Raw genomic sequence first — 20,649 nt, forward strand, 5'->3', positions numbered from 1 at the left:
TCTGAAGTGGTCGAACAGAACAGGGCCAGCTGGAAAATAAAGGGAGCTGACACCAAAATAGCCCGCCTGCTCTGCATGCTCGTTGCTGTTATGCATCAATCTATCAGCCAGCCTTATTACTATTCAGATTACACACAGCCCACACACACTATTCAGATGAGAGGCTAAGGTGTACGGGACGTTGAGGGGTGCAGCGGAGACATGAGTGACCTTTTCAATCGTCGCCGGACACTTTGAGTCCGCAGTGAATCCATCTCAGCGAACTGGTGTGATAGGCGATTTCTTGAAACCTGTCTGGTGCTCTTCAGATCTACTACCAGGCTATTGTAATGCATGCACATTACATTTGTTCAGTTGTGTACTGCTGTATGTGTGTTTTCTTTTATTCTCTTCCTTTTCTACATGTGCTGTTGACCGCAGCCTATTTTAGTCTGGCGTGCAATCAGGAAAACCAAAGCTCAAATAATAGTATAACGTTTCATAACGGATAAACCCAAGTTCTCTCTATAGACATGATATGGGCAGTTACTATGATGCATGATTTCATCTGCTGACTGATAGAACGACTGGCTTGATTTTGCCCTCTGATGAGTGCAATCCTTCCACTCACAGTTTTCAGTTTGAGTACTGTCATTTAGTATCATAATGATGCATCTCTGCATTGTGATTATGTGGCAGCATTGGCTAGTCTTGGCATCAGCTGATGCAAAATACTGCAACTGCGCCACTCAAATAGTCAACTGCTTTCGATAATGTTTTTGTTTAGTGGTCAGAGTTTCTGCTTTCTCATCATTTAGGAAGTTAACGAGGGGGAAGTGGGCGGAGGGCACGTCATTGGTTGTGATGTTATGAGTGAGATTTGTACTCTAATGTCGAGCTACATTTGCATGAAAAGGCAGAGTTGGATGTTGAATGAAATACTGGACATGGTCTCGAGAGCAATTAGGATCTGGATTCCTTGAAAATAGACATACGGTCAGACATGTATAAAGTACTAGAGACCCAGACTTGACTAAGAGTACAAGTGCTCTATCAAAAAAGTGACTTGAGTAGAAGTAGAAGTACTCTTCAAGCACCACACTTAAGTGGAAGTACTAAAGTATTCAAATTATTTTGTACTTAAGTATTGCAAGTAGTTTATTTTAAAATGTACTACTCAAGTACTGAAAGTAAAAGTACAAGTATTGTGTCATGTAGTTATTAAAGAAAGCAGTCAAAAGTTTGAATATCATATTGTTTATATTATCAAATGTTTATATTGTCAAATGTTTATCCAAGGCTGTAGCCAAAGGAATTAACAAATATATAGCAAGAGTACAAACTTACATTGTCTCTGACTTCTGAACGGGCGACCGTAATGAAAAGAAACACGAAGCGATCTCAGGATTTCTTATGTAATAACGTAGCCGTAACTACACACACACTGTAACCTACGCAGTCTCCGTAGCGTGAGGAATTCACAACAGTAACGAGTAGCAATGCAGCACATAAGAAATGTATCTGAGTAAAAGTATTAAACTCATCGAAAATATGTACTCAAGTAAAAGTGGAAGTAGGAGAAAAAAATAATAGTCCAGTAGAGTACAGATACAGCCTTTTAGTACAGTACAGTTGTAAAGTAGTTCTACTTCGTTACTATACATCTCTGCATACGGTATACATGATTATTTGCTTTTTAGACACTATTATTTACTGCCATGAAAACCTCTTTGCACTTGGATGGGGTAGTAGTATTTGCAGTAACCTCTGTGACAGTGTGGCATATGTAAGTGTCTTTCTGTGTTTTTATTTTAATTAATTTTTGCTTACCTAAATATTTCTTTTCAAAATCACACAACTAAGTACCATACACACACTCAATTAAATGACACACACACACACACACACACACACACACACACACACACACACACACACACACACACACACACACACACACACACACACACACACACACACACACACACACACACGATCGTGAGTTCCCTAATGGTGGATGGTGCTCTGTCATGCATCTCCAGCCACACTCCTGGTTAATTATCCACACCATTAATTTATTGCTTTGTATATTTGTTGCTTATTAGCTCTCCAGCGAGAGAGAGAACACTCAAGTACACTCACGCTCCAGCTCTCTCTCTCTCTCTCTCTCTCTCTCTCTCTCTCTCTGAGAGAGAGTATAATTACAGTGTAGCCTGCCCCAGCAGAGGGTATTGGGAGCCCATGAAAAGAAGCACACAAACGCACACGTAAGCAATCACACCACCGGTTCGTAAATTGGTTTTTCGGCGTCGGCCCTCACCGACAGAAGTTCCCAAATCTTGTCGTCGCTCCAGTTAGACATTTTCGTTGGCGTCTTTGTGTAAATTACTCTTCTTCTTCACCCACTGATGGGTCAGGTTACAAACAAATCTGTTACCATGTTAAAATAAGATTTTACTCCTGTTTATTTCTTTTTTCTTTTTTTTTTTTTGAATAAAATGTATCTATTTATTTTGAATATCAGTGAAAATGATATTAAAATAAAAGATTGGGTGCCATAATAATAATAAAAAAAAAAGATCAATTGTTTTGAGTAATCCCTTAATTTAATTTAATTTAATTTAATCCCTTAAAGAGTACCTTGTTTACTGTACGACAGTGTCTTGTGCAGCAGGAAACAGAACAACGGATAGACTCACAGGGACATATTATACAGGTAGAAATCAGCCTGCTCATTTAAAAAAATAAAATAATTGCCACTCAGTTTCTTTTTTCTTTTCTGCTGTTTTCTCATCTTTTTATTTCCATGTGGTTCAATGAGCGACAAACGTAGCTCTCCTGTATCAGATCAAGCATAAACCATTTGAAATCCCAGCCCTTGGTACCAAATAATAACCTCCATAAAAAGCCTGCAACAGACACACAGACAGAAAAGTTCAGCAGACACCTACACAAAGACGTGGGGGCGAGCGCGAGCGGCACATAACTTAATAGAGGCATCGGACAAGGGCTAAAAAGGAAGAGTGGAATCATTAGGATGCAAATGAGAGGGAACGATTAGCATGTGTGTGAGAGATTGAAAGAGATACCGTATGAAAGGCAGAGGAAGAGATTGAGTCGTCTCCGCTTTCACCGGGGTTTTCACCCTGAAAGCAACAACTGTCACATGCTCGCTGTCAAAGATCCAGGCGACGGGTGCAATTAATTTTACCCTGATGACTATTTTACCGTCTACAGGAATTTGTTTTACAATGCCGTGACTCATCCTACTGTCCAAACGATTTCATGCAGGATTTTATCAAAGACATGGAGACAAGGACTGGTGTGTATCAAGCTTCTGCAGTCCACTTACTGCAGCAAACTATATGAGTTTACTGAGCTTTTTAAAACCTTCATTCAGTAGGTGGTTTACTATTTAATTTGTGGTTCCACCTGTTTTGGGCCTTCTTAAAATTATCAATTAAGTGTGCATATAAAAAAAAAAAAAATCATGCAGATGCAAAATGCATGTAATCATTATTACCTTGTATCAAAATGTAAGTTGATAAAGCATTGGAGGATTTGGCTTCCCTTGTACAGCTATAGAGAATTCGAGTAAGATGAATAGTCGTATTGCTATTATAATCTAAGGCCATATATTGTTTATGCTAGTTTACGCACATTTATGGTAATATTTGGTGATTAAAGGATACGACTGGTGATATTCTATATTTTGTATTGCCAATAAATCGCATGCATTTGATCCCAAATGTGTATTCAAAGCCTGATATGTCTTGTTCCTCTGTGCCATAGAGCTCCAAAGTTTTCCCAAAACTACTTAAAACACACACGTTCCTTCAATGTGAAAATAGTCCCACATAAATGCCCTGCTGCTGTTTGGGTAATGTTTGTTACTAAAACTACAGTGCCCAGTTGATATAGGAAATTAAACTATGTCACCGTTTCTTGGAAAGATTTACGACGGAAGACACAAATTGGTCTAAGGCTGACTGACGTAGACAGTGTAGGAAAGTGCTGTGAGACGGACCAAAGCATTGTTGCCTACCAGTCTTTTCTCTTTTTCTGCCTCCTTATCTGTAGCTAAAAGCACTTTCTTTCAATCTAAAATTCAATCTTCCTTCTCCAACCCCAAAAAGATTTTTTCCATCTTCTCTATCCTCCTCGATCCCCCCCACTCCCCCACCCCCCTTCTACCATGCTACTTTGATAACAACTTGAATAAATACTTGAACTATCTGAATCAGAATCAGATTTATTGCCAAAGTAAGTTTCCACTTGCAAGAATTTGCCTTGGTGTATTTGGCACCAAGCATGCAGGCTGCGGTAATCCATTTGTCATTCAAAAAGGGAAATAGAAAGGGATATATAAACTGTTGCAAGGATACATGCAACAAAACAGCCTTTGCCCACCTGAATCAGCTAGCGGCAGCGCACATTCTACGGCACCTCTGTTTTTTGTTTTTTTTTAAAGATTGAAGCCTTTATTTTTGACAGGACAGCTGAAGACATGAAAGGGGAGAGAGAAAGGAATGACATGCCGCAAAGGGCCGCAGGTCGGAGTCAGAGTCACAGCCGGGCCCGCTGCGTCGATGGAGTAAACCTCTAAATATGGGCGCCCGCTCTACCAACTGAGCTATCTGGGCGCCCAACAGCAAGCTAGCTTGACCATCACCGAGCTGTTATCCGTTCTGAAATGAAGATGATGAAGATAAAAAAAAAAATTGCAATTCTTTGTGTCCTTCACCTTCTCGTTTGTTTTCATCCTGCTGGACCTTTCAGCAGCCTTTGACGAAGTAAACCACCAGATCCTCCTCTCCACCCTCCAAGAACTGGATGTCTCACCCCCCGATTTTCCACTGGGCTTGCTTTGCTGCGTTCCGGCTGCGTTGCGGTTTTGTTCCGTCTGCCGCGCGCCATACCACACCGGGAGCGTCTCAGAAGCGGAGCGTCTTGCTGCCGGACTCACAGATTATATTGTCTCTACAAGTACTTCTACAGAACAATCACGGGTTTATTAAACTAGTATCTAACTTCCACTCCAAGCACTCCTGCAATTAAACTCCATGGCTTCTCTTTTCTGCTGTTGTCCTTATAAAAAAAATCTGTGATGTCTTATGTTGTTCCCCCTCCAAGATGAATCTCTCGCCCGTGGTGTTAAGGAGACATATATAATATTGGGGGCGGGGTTTTGGTAAATTGACTGGATACGCTGTTTTACTGGTTGCCCGGCTGTCCGAACACCCCACGGCTCGCGTGGAAATCGACCTGGCGAGCGTCTTTAGCGGAGAGGAGAGCCACTTCACGTGGCGCGGCTAGTGGATTATCAAGCATCGACTTGAATGGCCACGATTGTGCCCGGAACGCAACGCAGACACGCCCAGTGGAAAATAAGGGGCGGGCTTGGCACTCTCCCTGGCCTGTTCACACCCTATCTCAATGGCCGCACTTACAGGGTCACTTGGAGAGGATCTACTGGATGTCTGAACCTTGTTATTTCAACTACTGGGGTCCCTCAGGTCCCTCCATGTGTCTGGTTGACATCTCTCAGTGGATGTCGACACGCTGCTCTTCCTTCCAGTGAAGGCGTCTCTGATCCACTGGGACAACCGGTTGTGCAGATTAATGCTCCACTACTGCAGGTCTACTGAGGTCTGAGATCCGGAGGTATTATGGTGTGAACAAAAAGAGGGCTGAGGCCCCGTCAGAGCCGAAGTGGGTACGGACTTTAGGACTTTTCAGTTTGATCCGAAACCAATATCACAGGTGTGAAACCTCCCCCGGACCACGGTCCGGACCAAACAGCCACCCTACAAAAAGAGGTGGTCTCTGTCCAGATCAAATTCAACCATGTTCCAGTTCATTTCTAGTATCGCAGCACTTTTTGGATGGTTTGGCCTTTTGACCGATTACAGGAAGTTCTGTTAGATGATCGTCAATAGCTCAGTGCTTAGTGTGTACATAGTGAGTTTGTGGTTGAGAGAGGGAGAGAGAGAGAGAGAGAGAGAGAGAGAGAGAGAGAGAGAGTGGCGGTGGATGCGCTTAAAACAGACAACAGTTGGCGATTGGAGCAGAGAATAAATAAGTATTTAAGTGGTAATAAATGTACAGTGTAGGTTTCAGTTTGTCCATGAACTGCAACTCCTCAAGACCCAAGTAAAGTTCTTTTTTCTTAAAGGGATACTTCACCGATTTAGCATTCAGCTTTGTATCAGTAGAAACCCGATAGTATTTCTGAATGACCGTGCCTCCCTCCCTCATGTCCCCCTGAGACGAGAGACTTCTGCATTTGGGGCCTGGAAAAAATCTTCCGATGACGTAAAATGACGATTTTTGCGTCATTGGAAGATTTTTGGGCCAGAGGCAAAGGACTACAGCCAGTAGTAGGATCTACTTCCGTATGTTTTCAACACGCCTACAGGGGTTGGACTGCCGAGGCTGGCCGGAGGTATTCCGAATGAAAACGACTGTCAGCCATCTTGAATCTTCGCTAAACAGGCTTTCAGTTTTCAGCAAGAAAACATTTACAACAATTATCTGCATTCAAACTACCGGACGTGTGTACCACCGGGATACATCGGTACAGATCGGAGAATATGGAGGAAACGTTATTACAGACGCAATACTCGGCACACTACGTGAGCTTCGCCTGCACGGAGACCAGCGGTGTCGCTTCAATGCGCTAGCCGGCTAGGGGACATCCTCATCGGCTAGGTGGAAAGCTAACGCTAGCTGTCCACCTGTCCCAGCCATCCTGCTTGCAAGTGTCTGCTCATTAAACAACAAGCTGGACTACATCCTCCTTCAACGAAAATCCCAACGTGAGTTCAGTGACTGCTGTGTTTTTGGTTGTTGTGGAAACATGCCTGAACAACAGTGTACGAAACCCGGGACTATCCAGCTACCAGGCTGCTCCCGCCCGTGGAGGTGGGCTGTGTTAAATGGACTGGTGTAGAAATAAAATCCAACTAGCTACTGCTAACTGCTGGTGGAGCTTGTGACTGTTAAATGCCGACCATTCGACATTCCACGCTAATTCACGGCTGTGTTTATACTCTGTGTTTAGCTACACCAATGCTAGTATGCGTTAGCTGAACTTTACGGATCCTGCTTGCAAGTGTCCGCTCATTTAGACCACAAACTGGACTACATCCAACTTCAACGACACTCCCAACGTGAGTTCAGAGACTGCCGTGTTTTTGTTGTTGTGGAAACCTGCCTGAATAGTGTACCGGACTGTCCAGCTACCAGGCCTGCTAGCCCTCCGAGCTAGAGATGCTCTGTCGCCAGGTAAAAGAGGTGGGCTGTGTTAACACCGAGTGGCGCAGAAATGTGGTGATTTGTATCCATTTAACTGCTAACTGCTGGTGGAGTTTGTGACTGTTAAATACCATTCTACATTACACACTAATTCACGGCTGTGTTTATGCTCGGTGTTTACAGCCCATCAAGCGCTAATGCTAGTATGCGTTAGCTGAACTTTACGGAGCCTATAAAGTGTGTGTACTAAATGTAGCCTGTTTCGTATGTCGTTTTTATATAATGTCGTTTTTATATATGTTAAATGTGTAACACCACTTGAGTCACGATGAAACGTTGTTTCGTGTATATGGTTGAAATGACAATAAAACACGCTTGAGTTAAGTTGAATGCCTCTGTCGGTCTGTCAAGCGGTAGGCGTGGCTTGGGAGTGGACTCAAAGCAACGAAGCAGGTGCATTCTGGGATTTGGTGTTTTTCATCCATATAAGACCAAAACACATTTTCTGTCTTTTCTCGGCCTAGAAGGCACCAATTTCAATTTTTTTTTCTCACATTTCTACTACATAAGTGACCCAATTTAAAGATATATTCAGCTTTCCAGCAGTGAAATATTCCTTTAACTGCTGAAGCTGGTTAACAGTCTGAACCTTAAAATGTAAAGAAAAGAAGTTCCAACAAAACAAAATAAGCTGCAGTAGCATAAGGATAGCAGGAGGCAGTTGGAAAAAAACGGAAATTCAGACACTAGAGGATGTGAGAGGACAGGGGAGTCCGTAGGTGATGTCCTGTATAGTTCTTTAGTGCGCTTGCATAATGAATGTGATCAAAGGGACTAGCCTGTCTAGAGTGTTGTTTTTTTTGTTTTTTTTTACATATTTCCAAACAGCAGACTTTGGTACCTGCTGTACATTTTTGATCCCGCTGTGTTTTTCATGTATCACTTCAATTGTGCCACTCTCTTTTACGCTCGCTTTCTTTTTTCTATCTCTTTCTATTTGTCTTTCACCTGTTCTTTTTCTTTGCCTTCCTCCTGTTTTCTCCGCCAATCTGAATGAGGTGAGAGGGTTCACATCACATCGCTGTTAGCCGCTGTCTTAGCCGTTGAGTCTCTTCATAAAACAGAAATATGTACTGGCTCGGGCCAAAGCCACGACCAAATAAAATCCAGCCAAGTGTCTTCCAGAGAACCCATCCATTCACATCATAAAAATGGCTCTTTATTTGTGTTTTCAGTCCGTCAGTCTGTTGTTGGCCATTGGGCTCGTCTTAGGCACTGGGATACCCCCCCTGTCCATAAATCCCCCTCTCATCTCTCTCTCTCTCATCTCTCTCTCGCTCTCTCTCTCGCTCTCTCTCTCGCTCTCTCTCTCTTCTCAACTCTGCCTCTCTCGTCGTCTCTTTGAGTGTTTCATGGTGTATCATGTGAGATTTATTTCCAAACATACTGTCGCCAAATGTACTGTGCGTCTCCTTGTTTTGAGGAGGGATTTACTCCCCGTTAAGAAGAGTTATGTACACTGAGGCATTTTACATCCTGACTCTTGGAAACACAGTGTTCTCTGACATATTTTACCCAGGCCTTTGCCTAATCCACATATCAATCCACAGGCTGCTTTAGAGACACGTTCACTCACATCATTTACAGGAGAAGAAAGAGATCGCACGGGGTGAGGCATTTGACAACCATGTCTTTAACCGTGAAATTTTACCTTTTTTTTTTTTTTTTTTTACTTGTAAATTTAAGCCTTAGAAATGGGTAATTCACATCCATTTGGAACATTTTACTGAAATGTTTTTGGGAAAATGCACTCTGGACACATTTGATTTGAGTTTTTGTGCTGGTACATATCTGAGCAGTTGTCACACTTTTAAGCCAATGAAGTATAGCAGCACTTGTAGCTATGTAGCAGTAATGTAAACACTGCGGTAGCGTACCTGGAGCAGATGACTTAAAAAAAAAAAAAAAAAAAAAAAACCGGCCTGGGTATGACATGATTCCGTGCTAGTAGAAAAAACTGTTGAAACCAGAACATTGAGAACAGTGTGAAATCTGAGGTTTTGGCTTCAAATATGTTTACCTCGTAATTTGAAGCTTTGGCCACATTTAATATGAACATCCTAAAGTGTAACATTATGGATAAGTGTATAGTATTTTAGATTTCTAAGCATTGGTTAAAGTTCCATTAATGACCATATAACAATAAGTTCTTCATCATAACCCAGGTTCTTAAGCTAATTTCTCACTTCACCCTACATATTTTGTTGTCTATCATATTAGCTCTTGATCTTGTCCTGTCTCGCAGTCTTCACCTTCTCCTCTCTCACAGTTCTCTTTCTGCCCATCTCCTAAATCTCTCCCTATAATATTTCATTGCAAACCTATTAAACCAGAGAAATCTGCCCATGCAGATGATCTGATTCCTGTTAACTTATCTTATGGCCTCAATTTTAGATTAAATGACTTTTGAAGATGGCTCATTTTGGTTGTGTCCCCCTCTGTAGTTTCTGTCTTCTCTCCTTTTCTCTTCCCATTTCTCTCTCCCTCCCTCCCTCCCTCCCTCCCGCTCTCTCCTCAGGCTGTGTATCAGGGCTCTATGTTAATGACAGTTGACAGATAGTTGAAGGGCACGGGCTGCTCCCTGTCAGCCCTGTTTTGGACTCATAATTATTTCACCAGTGTCACGTCACTGTCATCCTCGCCTGCTTAACACTGTCCCACACATACACACACACATACATACAGGAACACACTCTCACACACACACAGAGCCCCCCCCCCATCCGCCCTGCCTGCTGAGCCATGAGGAGAAAGAGAGAGAGAGTGTGTGTGTGTGTGTGTGTGTGTGTGTGTGTGTGTGTGTGTGTGTGTGTTCGTCTGGCTGTCACTCGACCTCAGCGTTGGCCGTTTCCCTGCCAAGACAAGCATCGCTGCCAAACAGCAACCGTCGCTCTACGTGCTTGTCTCCGTGGTAACAAACCAGAACCACAGCCTTGTGGCAGTGTGTCGGCGTGGTGGAAGGTGACTTTCCAACTGGATACCAAAATAATGTCTGGGCGAGATGTTCAACAACTGGCAACAGATGTGCTGAGGTCTGCACGAGAGGACTATGACAATAAAAAGGATTCATGAATGGAGCACGCTGCTAAAGAAAGGGTTTCTCTGAAATGATCAAAACGATAAAAGCAATGGATAGACTCCACTGTCATTTGAAACAACTAGGGCAGTCACGATATCAGATTTCCATTATACAATTATTGTGGGCAAAATAATTCACAAAACTGATAGGGGATATATATATATATATATATATATATATATATATATATATATATATATAGAGAGAGAGAGAGAGAGAGAGAGAGAGAGAGAGAGAATTTGAAAACAAATCAAAATGAATAAATAAATAATGACAGCCGTCGGTGAAATGGACAGCTGGTAAAAGTGCCTTTAGTAAACAGAAATAGATCAGTGCAAACAATGAGGAATTATGTATCGCTTCAGAACCTTTCAATAATAACCATGAGAAAAGAGAGAGACTGAAAACGGGTTGAGAGAGGACATGTGTCAGAAAGACAAAAGGGTGAGGACAAAGACAAGGACACAGTCGGCCTGTGTGACTGTCACAAAAATATCGAGGTGAAGAAGAAAGCGAGAACGATTGAAAAGAGGAAAGAGCACAGAAGAGGACGAGCAAGATAGATACACAGATGGGAGAGAGAGAGAGAGAGAAAGAGAAGCGATCAATGATTTAAACAATAATGCAGCCCTCTGTATTCACTGTCACACTCTCGCTCTCTACCATCAGGGTTGTCTCTCAGACGAGACGCACACACAAGTCGAGACTGTCGCCCAGTTCGTGCTCCATCTTGAGGCTGTCTGTAAGGTGGACTCCCCTGGTTGTGTACCTCTTCCTATGCTTCGCTCTCTCTCTCTCTCTCTCTCTCTCTCTCTCTCTCTCTCTGACTTTGTTACCGACACTATCATGTCAAGATCAAGTCACTACTGCTTAATCTACTGTCTTCTCCTCTCTCCAGCTTCTCTCTGTTTGTTACCAAGTATATGCATTTGTCAATTCTTACATGTTCTCTCCATTCATCTATCTATCGCTATTTCCTATATTTGTGTGTGTGTGTGTGTGTGTGTGTAACCCTCTCTCTCATTTCCTCAGTCGTTGCCTCTCTTCCTCTTTCAGCCTTCTGTTCAAATTAAGGAGGGCTGACGAACAAATTTAATCTGTCACATCCTGTTTGCATGAACCAGACAGGAAGTCAATATCGTCAGCCATGTTGGTTAGCCAGAGTTCTAATCACACTTCAACGCCATGGCAACGGAGATGAGGGTGAGGGGCTGAGGTGGCCACATGGGCCACCTACTCTGTGTTGTGCAGGTTTCTGGTCATTCTAATTACGGCAATGCTCTTCTCTTTTTACCCAGAAACATGTTTTTATATATATATATATATATATATATATATATATATATATATATACACACACCAACTGTTTGGCAGAAGATCTCTAGGAAGTGTGGTGTCTAAAAAACACAGCCAAATAAGGCATGTGGATTTATCACACCACACTGTTCACATGTAATAAATCCATGTATCACACTTATACTGATTTCTCTAGATTTTATGAAATGGGCTCCTGATACAGAAAAGAAATCACACACACACACAGCGCATCACATAGTCATTCTCATGCCCACACACACACACACACACACACACACACACACACACACACACACACACACACACACACACACATTACAGAAGGCCAAAGGTCACCATAGTCTTCTTGTCTTTAGCCTCTTTGTCAAATCAATGCAGACCTTCTCTACCCCTCTCTCTCTCTCTCTGTCTCTCTCTCTCTCTCTCCTTCACACACACTCAAACAGACACGCACCGGCTGTTGTGTTCTGCTCCCTGTGGAGATGAACAGCTAATCTCAACGACATCGAGTCAAATGCTTGAGGCTGTGTGTGTAGGTGTGCATTTTTGCGTATGTGTGCGTTTGTATGTAAAGGTCAAGGGTCAGAGGTCAGGACACCTACAGGGCTGAATTTGACCTCGCTACCCCCTAAATACACATGATCTTTAATGCAGTAAATTTGTACTTATAAAGATTCAACAAGGAGAGAAAAAAAAAATGGATAATGACAAAGGTGGAACAGAAGAGTGTAGACACTGGGACAGATTCTTAGATTTCTTTCTGTGCGTTTGTCTGAACTCACTCTTTTGCAAAAATCACTCCCTTTGTCATGCAGGCTGCAACTAAAAGAAGTTATATAATATATATACTCAGCAAAAAAAGAAATGTCCCTTTTTCAGGACACTGTATTTTAAAGATCAAAATAACTTTACAGATCTTTATTGTGAAGGGTTTAAATAATGTTTTCCATGTTTGTTCAGTGAACCATAAACAATTAATGAACATGCACCTGTTGAACCTACAGGCGGTAGGCAATTAAGGTCACAGTTATAAAAAAATTAGGAAAGTAAATGGACCTTTCTACTGAGTGAAAAACACCAAAATAAATCTGCGTGAATGTGCCTTAGGCATGCTGCAAGGAGGCATGAGGACTGCAGATGTGGCCAGAGCAATAAATTGCAATGTCCGTTGTCCATACTGTGAGACGCCTAAGACAGCGCGACAGGGAGACAGAAAGGACAGCTGATTGTCCTCGCGGTGGCAGACCACGTGTAACATTTTTAAACTCCGGTGGATTTATGAGGACTATGATTAACTGCTCCTCAGATCTGTGCAGGGTAAATCCAGACAGCTAGCTAGACTATCTGTCCATTCTGAGTTTTTTGTTGCACGACTAAAAGATCTTTTGAACGTACACGTTCCATCAAAACAAGTTCCTTCCCGAGGCTGTTTTGCAGCTGCACTGTAGCTCTGTCCTGTGCTTAGCGCCGCCCATGACAATTGTGATTGGTTTAAAGACCAGAGCACGTTTTTCTCCCATCCAGGGAATGTTGTGTGGACCAGCCAGACCCTCCTCCGCAGTGCCGCGGAGGATGGTCTGGCAAAGCGAGACTTCACCTGCACTGGATCGATACATCTGAATATCACACCTGCGGGACAGGTACAGGATGGCAACAGCAACTGCAAGAACTGGCAAATCTGGAGGAGAAGCACTGCAGTACTTAATGCAGCTGGAGAGCTGTTCAGGGAAACATTATTCCATTTCTGTTCGTCACGCCTGTGAAAATTGATCAGTTTATGTCTTAGTTGTAAATATTTGTGTGAACATTAAACGATTGAACATTTTAAGTTTGCTTAAAATATAAAAGCAGTTTAAAGTGAGAGGATGTTGCTGAGTTTATATATAATATCAACATTTGGTTACCATTGTTGCTTTTCCAACAATCTTCAACACTGACATATCCAATTTATCCATCTCTCCTGCACTCATTCCTCCTTTTTTCTTGCCTTCAGGTTAAGTCCTGTTTACTCATTTGACCCCACTGCTCTGCTGTTTAAAAATTCATGAACAATAAATAAGGATGCTCTCTCTCTCTAACTCGCTCTCTCTCCATTCATCCATCCATCTGCTCCTGTTTGTGCAGAGCTCATTCAGGCTCTTAAAGGAAATGGGAATCCTCCGTAGTGACCCTACAGTCACTGTGGTGACTAACTGATATCCTCTCGGTCAACATTTACAATTCTTTGGCCACAAGCTAGGAACCCATCAGGAACTCCATGTCCCATGGGACATTGGAGCTGATGTTTTTTAAAGGGTCTGGCTGGGACCCTGAAGATGAGGCTCTTTAAACATGTAGATACACCGCAGGGTATACCTCATATGTGAAGCACTTACTGGAAGTACATATCCCACAGGGCCATAGTGCTATAGGTTCCTCACTTATGCCAAATTCACAAACGATTAGGAAGTACAGACACATTTTGTTGCAACTACCTGTAGCGTTTGTGTTTTATTTTCCCACATGCATTTCTTTTCATTTTTTATTCATTTTTAGATTCATATACATTTTATTTAAAGTGTAAAAATCACCATTTAACATGGTCTCAGTGCACTTTACAATTAAAGCAACACAGAAATAACAGACAGCAACAAAACAAGTGAACACCAATTAAAGCTGTAATAATAAACACTACAAACCCAGCAACATAAGACAAGTGAAAAAGGTCTGTTTGTGAACGACAGAGAGAGGATGGTGTGTTATAGTTGGCTATGGTATAATGAGTAGAGGTGGGTTTTCAATCTAGATCTAAAAATGTCAACTGGGTGGGCTTTTTTTAACATGTTCTGAGGCCGTTCCAAAGATGAGGGGCGCGGTAGGAGAATGCTCTACAACCAACTGATTTTACTAGGGGAATGACCAGGAGACCAGCATCAAGGGTGCGGAGAGTGCATGCCGGTGTATATGGTGTAATAAGCTCAAATAAATAAGGTGGTGCCAGTCCATGCAGGGTCTTATATGTTAAAAGAAGAACCTTAAAATCAGCTCTAGCTTGCACTGGGAGCCAGTGAAGAAAGACCAGAACGGGTGTTATGTGATCATATTTGTATATTTTGTATATTGGTGTGCATGTAAACCTACTCAATGATGGTTCTTCCCAGTACCTATATTAATGGTACAGCCAACACTTTAAAAAGGCATTTGAGACATCACAGTTTCTACTCATTACTAATAAGTAATAAGTAGAAACTGTGATGGCAATAGCAAATGTGATATTATGCCGAAACACCACACACCTTCTTTCTTTTTCTGTCAACCCTCACACTTTGCAATGACATCCTTTCTTACCTTTAAAAATCACGTAACATCAGGTTTCTTCTCCTGTGGATAATGAGGGCAACTACTGCTGCTGTCCAATGTTCTTGTCATGCTTTAGCTCAACACACTTTATCATGCTGGCAGCACATCCAAAAATCACCTTTCCAGGCTGTGTAACCAGGTACACTCAACGTTGACCTGCAAAGTTAAAATTGTAGGCTAAAGGGAGAAGACCTCAGGGGGAGAAGAGAGAAGATGTCAAGTACAAAAATAACTTTTTTTACAAATATTATTCATAGACACTTTTAATTGGGCAACACAGCCCCTTTCGGCATTAAGTCGTATTACATTCTGGCAAAAGTTGAGCCCCAGTTAAACATTTTAGCCAGATGACCCAGCGTTCTCTTTACAGAATCCTCTGCCTCTGTGCACTTGCTGCTTCGGCGACGTGGCCTCAACAAATGAATGAGGGTGCTTCACCTTTTCCCCACAGTGTTGTTGGATGTCTGAATGCAGCCTTAAGCGTGAATTATACTGGCCGTTCCAAACCTAGCCTGGATTTATAGCGTGTGAGCCGAGGTCGCGCACCACTCTTTTTTATTTATTTTTTTCAGCAGCGCGCAACAAAGCAGAAACAGGAAGCATGAACGAGCTCCTGTGCAACGTGATGCCAGGACTCTCAGAGTGACTTCAAGTCTCTCTGGTAAACTTACTGGGTTAAGATGAGTTCTTTTATGGCGAATGAAAGGCTTGATCTGACCAAGTAGATCATCGAATCAAATCGAAGCATTGACGTCAATGCTGCTGCCAGTTCTGCCGTTGTTTACCTTTTTCTTCTTCTTCTAGTCCGTAGAAAGAGCAAAGTGTTTCCTCATTAGCGCCACCTCTGTTCCGGAGAAGACTGCAACTAGTTTCGCGACCACCAAAAATATCATCTTAAAGAGTGAATATATGTTGCATGAACCAGATCTGTATCAGTCCAATGTTGGATTGTATAAAACATATTCAATTGTGTGTTCAATTCAATTGGCATCGCTGTTACATCGCTTTCCTCCTTAATGCTAATAATCCATGGCAGATCAAAATCCGTTAAACACACTGCATTAAATAGGGGAATTTGATGCAATACATCTTTACAAAATCTCAAATGTACTTTGAGTTTGTTTCAATGTCACATTCAGAGATACATCTGCATCATTAAACAGACGCCTGGAAATGGAACGCCGGTACAATAGAAGACGGAATAGAACAAAACAGACCAGCAAGGACAAACGTTTTAAAAAAGCAGGAGAGCCATCAATCTTTCCCCGGATCAATTTCCTAAAGGCCGGGAGATCAGGAATAGAGCCAGAATGGGGTTAATCTGTGGAAATTATTTTGTTATTAATAATAATTTCTCAAATATCTAACGGCCGAGAAAGACGGACTGTAACACTAATCAAAGCTGATGGCAGAGTCTGTCTTTGCACATCAGAAAATGTCCTCCCCTTGATTGCTTTAAGTGGTGTATGGATTTAGTTCCTATCTATTCACTCCAAGTAAAAGATAAATGTATTAATCCCAATGTATTTCAGTTAAACGGCATGATTATTTGCCTGTGCTAGCTCAACATTTTAACCTCTAATTATTCTAATAGGAGTTTTGCTCATAAACAGTGGCATTCAGTGCCATTTCACTTGCTATCCATGGTAACTCAGCAATTTTCATCATGAAGTAAATGTACTCTAATTCAATTCAATTGCTGTGTTGCTCATAAATAGTCACAATATTATGTTGTTAATAGATTCAATGGTCTATCTGTGTGTGTGTGTGTGTGTGTGTGTGTGTGTGTGTGTGTGTGTGTGTGTGTGTGTGTGTGAGATTTTGGAGAGTTAAAAGAGGCATAATGAAGTAGCAAAAAGCTGCCTTCATCCCCAGACCCCTGAAACAAGCAATTACGGCTAATTTGTTCTTTTAAAAAGACAAGGGGAAGCCATTTGTCCTGGACCACACACTCATACACACGAGCACAATGAGAGAATATTAATGTCTCTACCCCCCCCCCCTTACAAACACTTAGGAGCTAATTATTGTTATTAGCATCATGGTTGAAATCCCTCCACAAGGACATGTCAGCACACTTCAACATCTGTACACTCCTTTTCTTTCATCAAAGAAACGAGAGAGACGGGAGGAGAGGAGGGAAGAAGTGACACATAAAAATGTCCTGAGATCACCTTGAAAAGGCCTTAATCAAAATGTTCTACACTTCCAAATCATTTTGTCTCACACACAATGGCCATTTCAGTACAGCAGTAATTGCCCCTCACAAAATATTGGCCTAATATATACATGAATATTGATTTAGCCATAAGCAGCACCATTCCCATTATAGGCAATGCTGCTCTGATTTTACTATTTGTACCATCACACGGCCATTATGGACACACATGTTTACTACAATGACTATATGGTAACTATAAAATATGGATTAGGCAGTGGCTTGATTCCTATTCAGGATGAATGCTATAAACATGTGTAAAAATCAATAAACTATGGATTAACTTACATATAATGCATGTCAATGGAGCAGCAGGACTAAGTGAAGTGTATTCTGCAACAATGTAACTCAGCGGTATGGTTTTCCACTGCTCTCCAGGTCTGGGCCACGCTGGCAGGAGTCTAAGAAAGGCAGCGCAGATGTCTTTCTCCCCAGCCATGTCCTCCAGCTCTTTTTGGGCAGATGCCAGATGGGACGTATTTAACCCTATCAGTGTGTCTGTCCTGTGGTCTTCTCCCAGTTGGACAAACTCAGACAACCTCCAAAGGTAAGCTTCCGTGAGGCATCCTGATCAGATGCCTAAACCACATTAACTGGCTCTTTTCAACACGTCAGACCTACGGCCGCTACGGTAATGCCACGTAGGGACAAAGGAACATGAAGCAAGTTGAAAATGGGCTCAGTGTAGTCGTCTCCTTTTCACTAACACACACCTAGCATAGACATCTCCACTGCAAACCTTCTGCACACCTCGATCCTCGCTCTTTATTACACTGGCTACGTTTACGTGCACATAATATTCCGTTTTTTGCCCTTATTCCGAAAAAGACGATATTCCGACTAAGCTACTTACATGGGTAATGAAAGTGAATATTCCACTAATATTCACATTTACATGTAGCCGTGCAAAATACGATTTCTTTTCTAAGTGTACCAGCGGTGGTGGACTTGTTGGACCGTGCGAACACAGCGTCCATCTTTCATTCCTTCAACCAGCTTCTAGAAAAGGTCGGCGTAGCGATGTGTGCGCATATCCAAAAACCTGTTGATATCAAGTCTTTGATAATGTTTAAAAGTAGCTGTGTTCCTCCTTTTTATCGGGTCTGCAGCCTTGCAAACTGTTGGCTGGTTGATTTGTGTACAGCAACCATAGCAATGCACAGAGCTGAGCATAAACCTGCGGTAAAAACCCAGATTGAGACGCATATTCTGAATGCGCTATATAGCAGTCCTTCCAGAAAAACGTGGAGTTTTTTTGTGATTGTTGCTTGCAAAAATCTTTGATTATGCGGCACATTTTCTTAAAAAATGCAATGGAATATATGGGATATTTATGCAATTTTATGCGATGAAATTGCGGGAACTTGCAAAAATTGCGGGAACTTGCAAAAAATGCGGTTTGATGAAAAAGAGAAGAAAAAGTGATTTCCCCAACATCCTGCTTTTTTTAAACTTAATTTCCAAAAATAGTTTACAGATATTCAGTCATTGCAATAAGTAAAGTAAAATAAGATACAAAAATATATACAAATAATATAATATTAAAGTAAAAATAAAAGTAATAGCTAGTCTAAACAGAGGGAAATAAAAGATACAAAAGAGACAGACTTTTAAAAATCGTTAATAATATACTTAAATAGCACTTAAACAAAGAAATTTCAGATAATATCAGATATTAAGATAGCTTTCTTATTGGATGCCAACTTAAGAGACTCTAAGTACATGTCAAATTCAACCTCCAACACCTGCTTTTCGATGATGTTCACGTCGCGTAATTACGTCACTTCATAACGTTCCCATGAAAACAAGGGAAAATGGCTGCTCTTGTGTGAAGTAAACGCAACATTTTTTCAACTTTCTGCTAAGATATATGTGACTTTTTTGCAACGAAAATGCGGGGATTATGAAATCATGCAAGCACCCCATATTTTGCGCAGAAATCGGCAATTTATGCGGCAAAAGTGCAGCATATTTGAAAAAATGCGGCCCCCGCATGAATATTTGGACTTTGGCTGATTATGCATTGAATTATGCGATCGCATAATCACGTTTTTCTGGAGGGACTGATATGCATGTCCAAAGAATGCCTCTAAAACCTGAATAATACTGGAATATCCCACGTCTTAATCGGAAAATGCTATATTCGGAATGAGGCCTTATTCGGAATATCCTACCGGAATATGCTATTTACATGACCTGTATCAAATTCGGAATATTGTCATATTCGGAATAATAGTGGAATATTGGTGTGCATCTAAACATACTGTAAGCAGGGGATGGAGGAGTCAGGGTTACCCAGATTACCCAGAATCTGTCCCTTTAGATTTCCTTTCCCAAGAACCCATGGTTGGAGTACATCTATAACGCTGCCCAAGTTAGGGGCTATATTTCTACTACTCTGGCTAACCGGATATACAGTGCTGGGATAAAGCCAGCAATCCTGCGTGTGATGTACCTCCCCTTTCGCTATCTCCGCTATCTGGTTCAGGACGATTGTGATTGTTTTAAAGGAAATACAAACCAGATCAATTTTCACCTTCAACCAAGAATAGATAAGCTGCGTAGCCAAACCATACTCCAGCTGATGTGTGCCGCTACAGGTACAGCTGAGAAAAGGAAATACAATCAGTGAAGGGCGGTTTGAGTAAACGATCCATAAATTGTAAGGATACATCCCTGCACAGTGGTTTGTTATATGAGACAGATTTTTACAAACGTGGAAATCATTTTATCCTCCAATGCGATTGTTGTGACAATTTGTGTAATAAAAGAGGGGCAGGTTCACCTGTTTTTGCCAGACAACCAATATCTGGGTATCACATTCCATTATTATATTTGGCCAGTTTCACGTAGAATAAGGAACATGTGCGACAACAAAACAACAAAAAACAAGACTGTGTCAACACTTACTGACTGGATTTTATCTTCAAACTTAAAGAGACCGTATTGAGCACACCATTTTATCTTTCTTTGTTATTCTAAAACACGATGGACAGGTCTAACCACTTGACTGGTTGACTTTTCAGTGTCTACCACAAAGACACACCGGAGATGCTGCAGAATAAACACACTCGCACTCAGACGCACAAAATTAACTGTCGCTCTCTCGTCTCTAATGCATCTGTCATTTCAGGGGTAAGCCCTTTTGATCTCTCTCTCCGTCTCTCTCTGACAGCTGGCTTGCTGCTCACTGGTCCTAAATGAATTGATATTTCTTCTGGCCACTTGAATTTGTCACTTGACTTCTCTGTGTAATCTTCACTCCTTAGTGACTGCGGTGTCTGCTTGTGTGCATGTGCTTAGAAACCTTGGTAACACAGTTCTGTGTTTTGGATGAAAACACATGGCTAATAGAGTTGCTGACTGTCAGGCCGCCAAGTCAGGCAAAATGCCTCTAGAT

The 20,649-nt window shown here is 41.7% G+C and overlaps 1 long non-coding RNA gene across 1 annotated transcript in view; it reads left to right on the forward strand.

Annotated features, from left to right (window-relative positions):
• LOC120568871 overlaps nt 1-17,888 on the forward strand; it is a 111,347-nt gene extending 93,459 nt beyond the window's left edge. Inside the window, exon 3 of the long non-coding RNA XR_005640798.1 lies at nt 17,628-17,888. This is a non-coding gene — a long non-coding RNA (uncharacterized LOC120568871). The remainder of the gene's footprint in view (nt 1-17,627) is intronic.
• The last annotated feature ends 2,761 nt before the right edge of the window (nt 17,889-20,649 follow it).

Source organism: Perca fluviatilis, chromosome 11 (assembly GCF_010015445.1).
Source record: "Perca fluviatilis chromosome 11, GENO_Pfluv_1.0, whole genome shotgun sequence".
Classification (NCBI taxonomy): domain Eukaryota; kingdom Metazoa; phylum Chordata; class Actinopteri; order Perciformes; family Percidae; genus Perca; species Perca fluviatilis.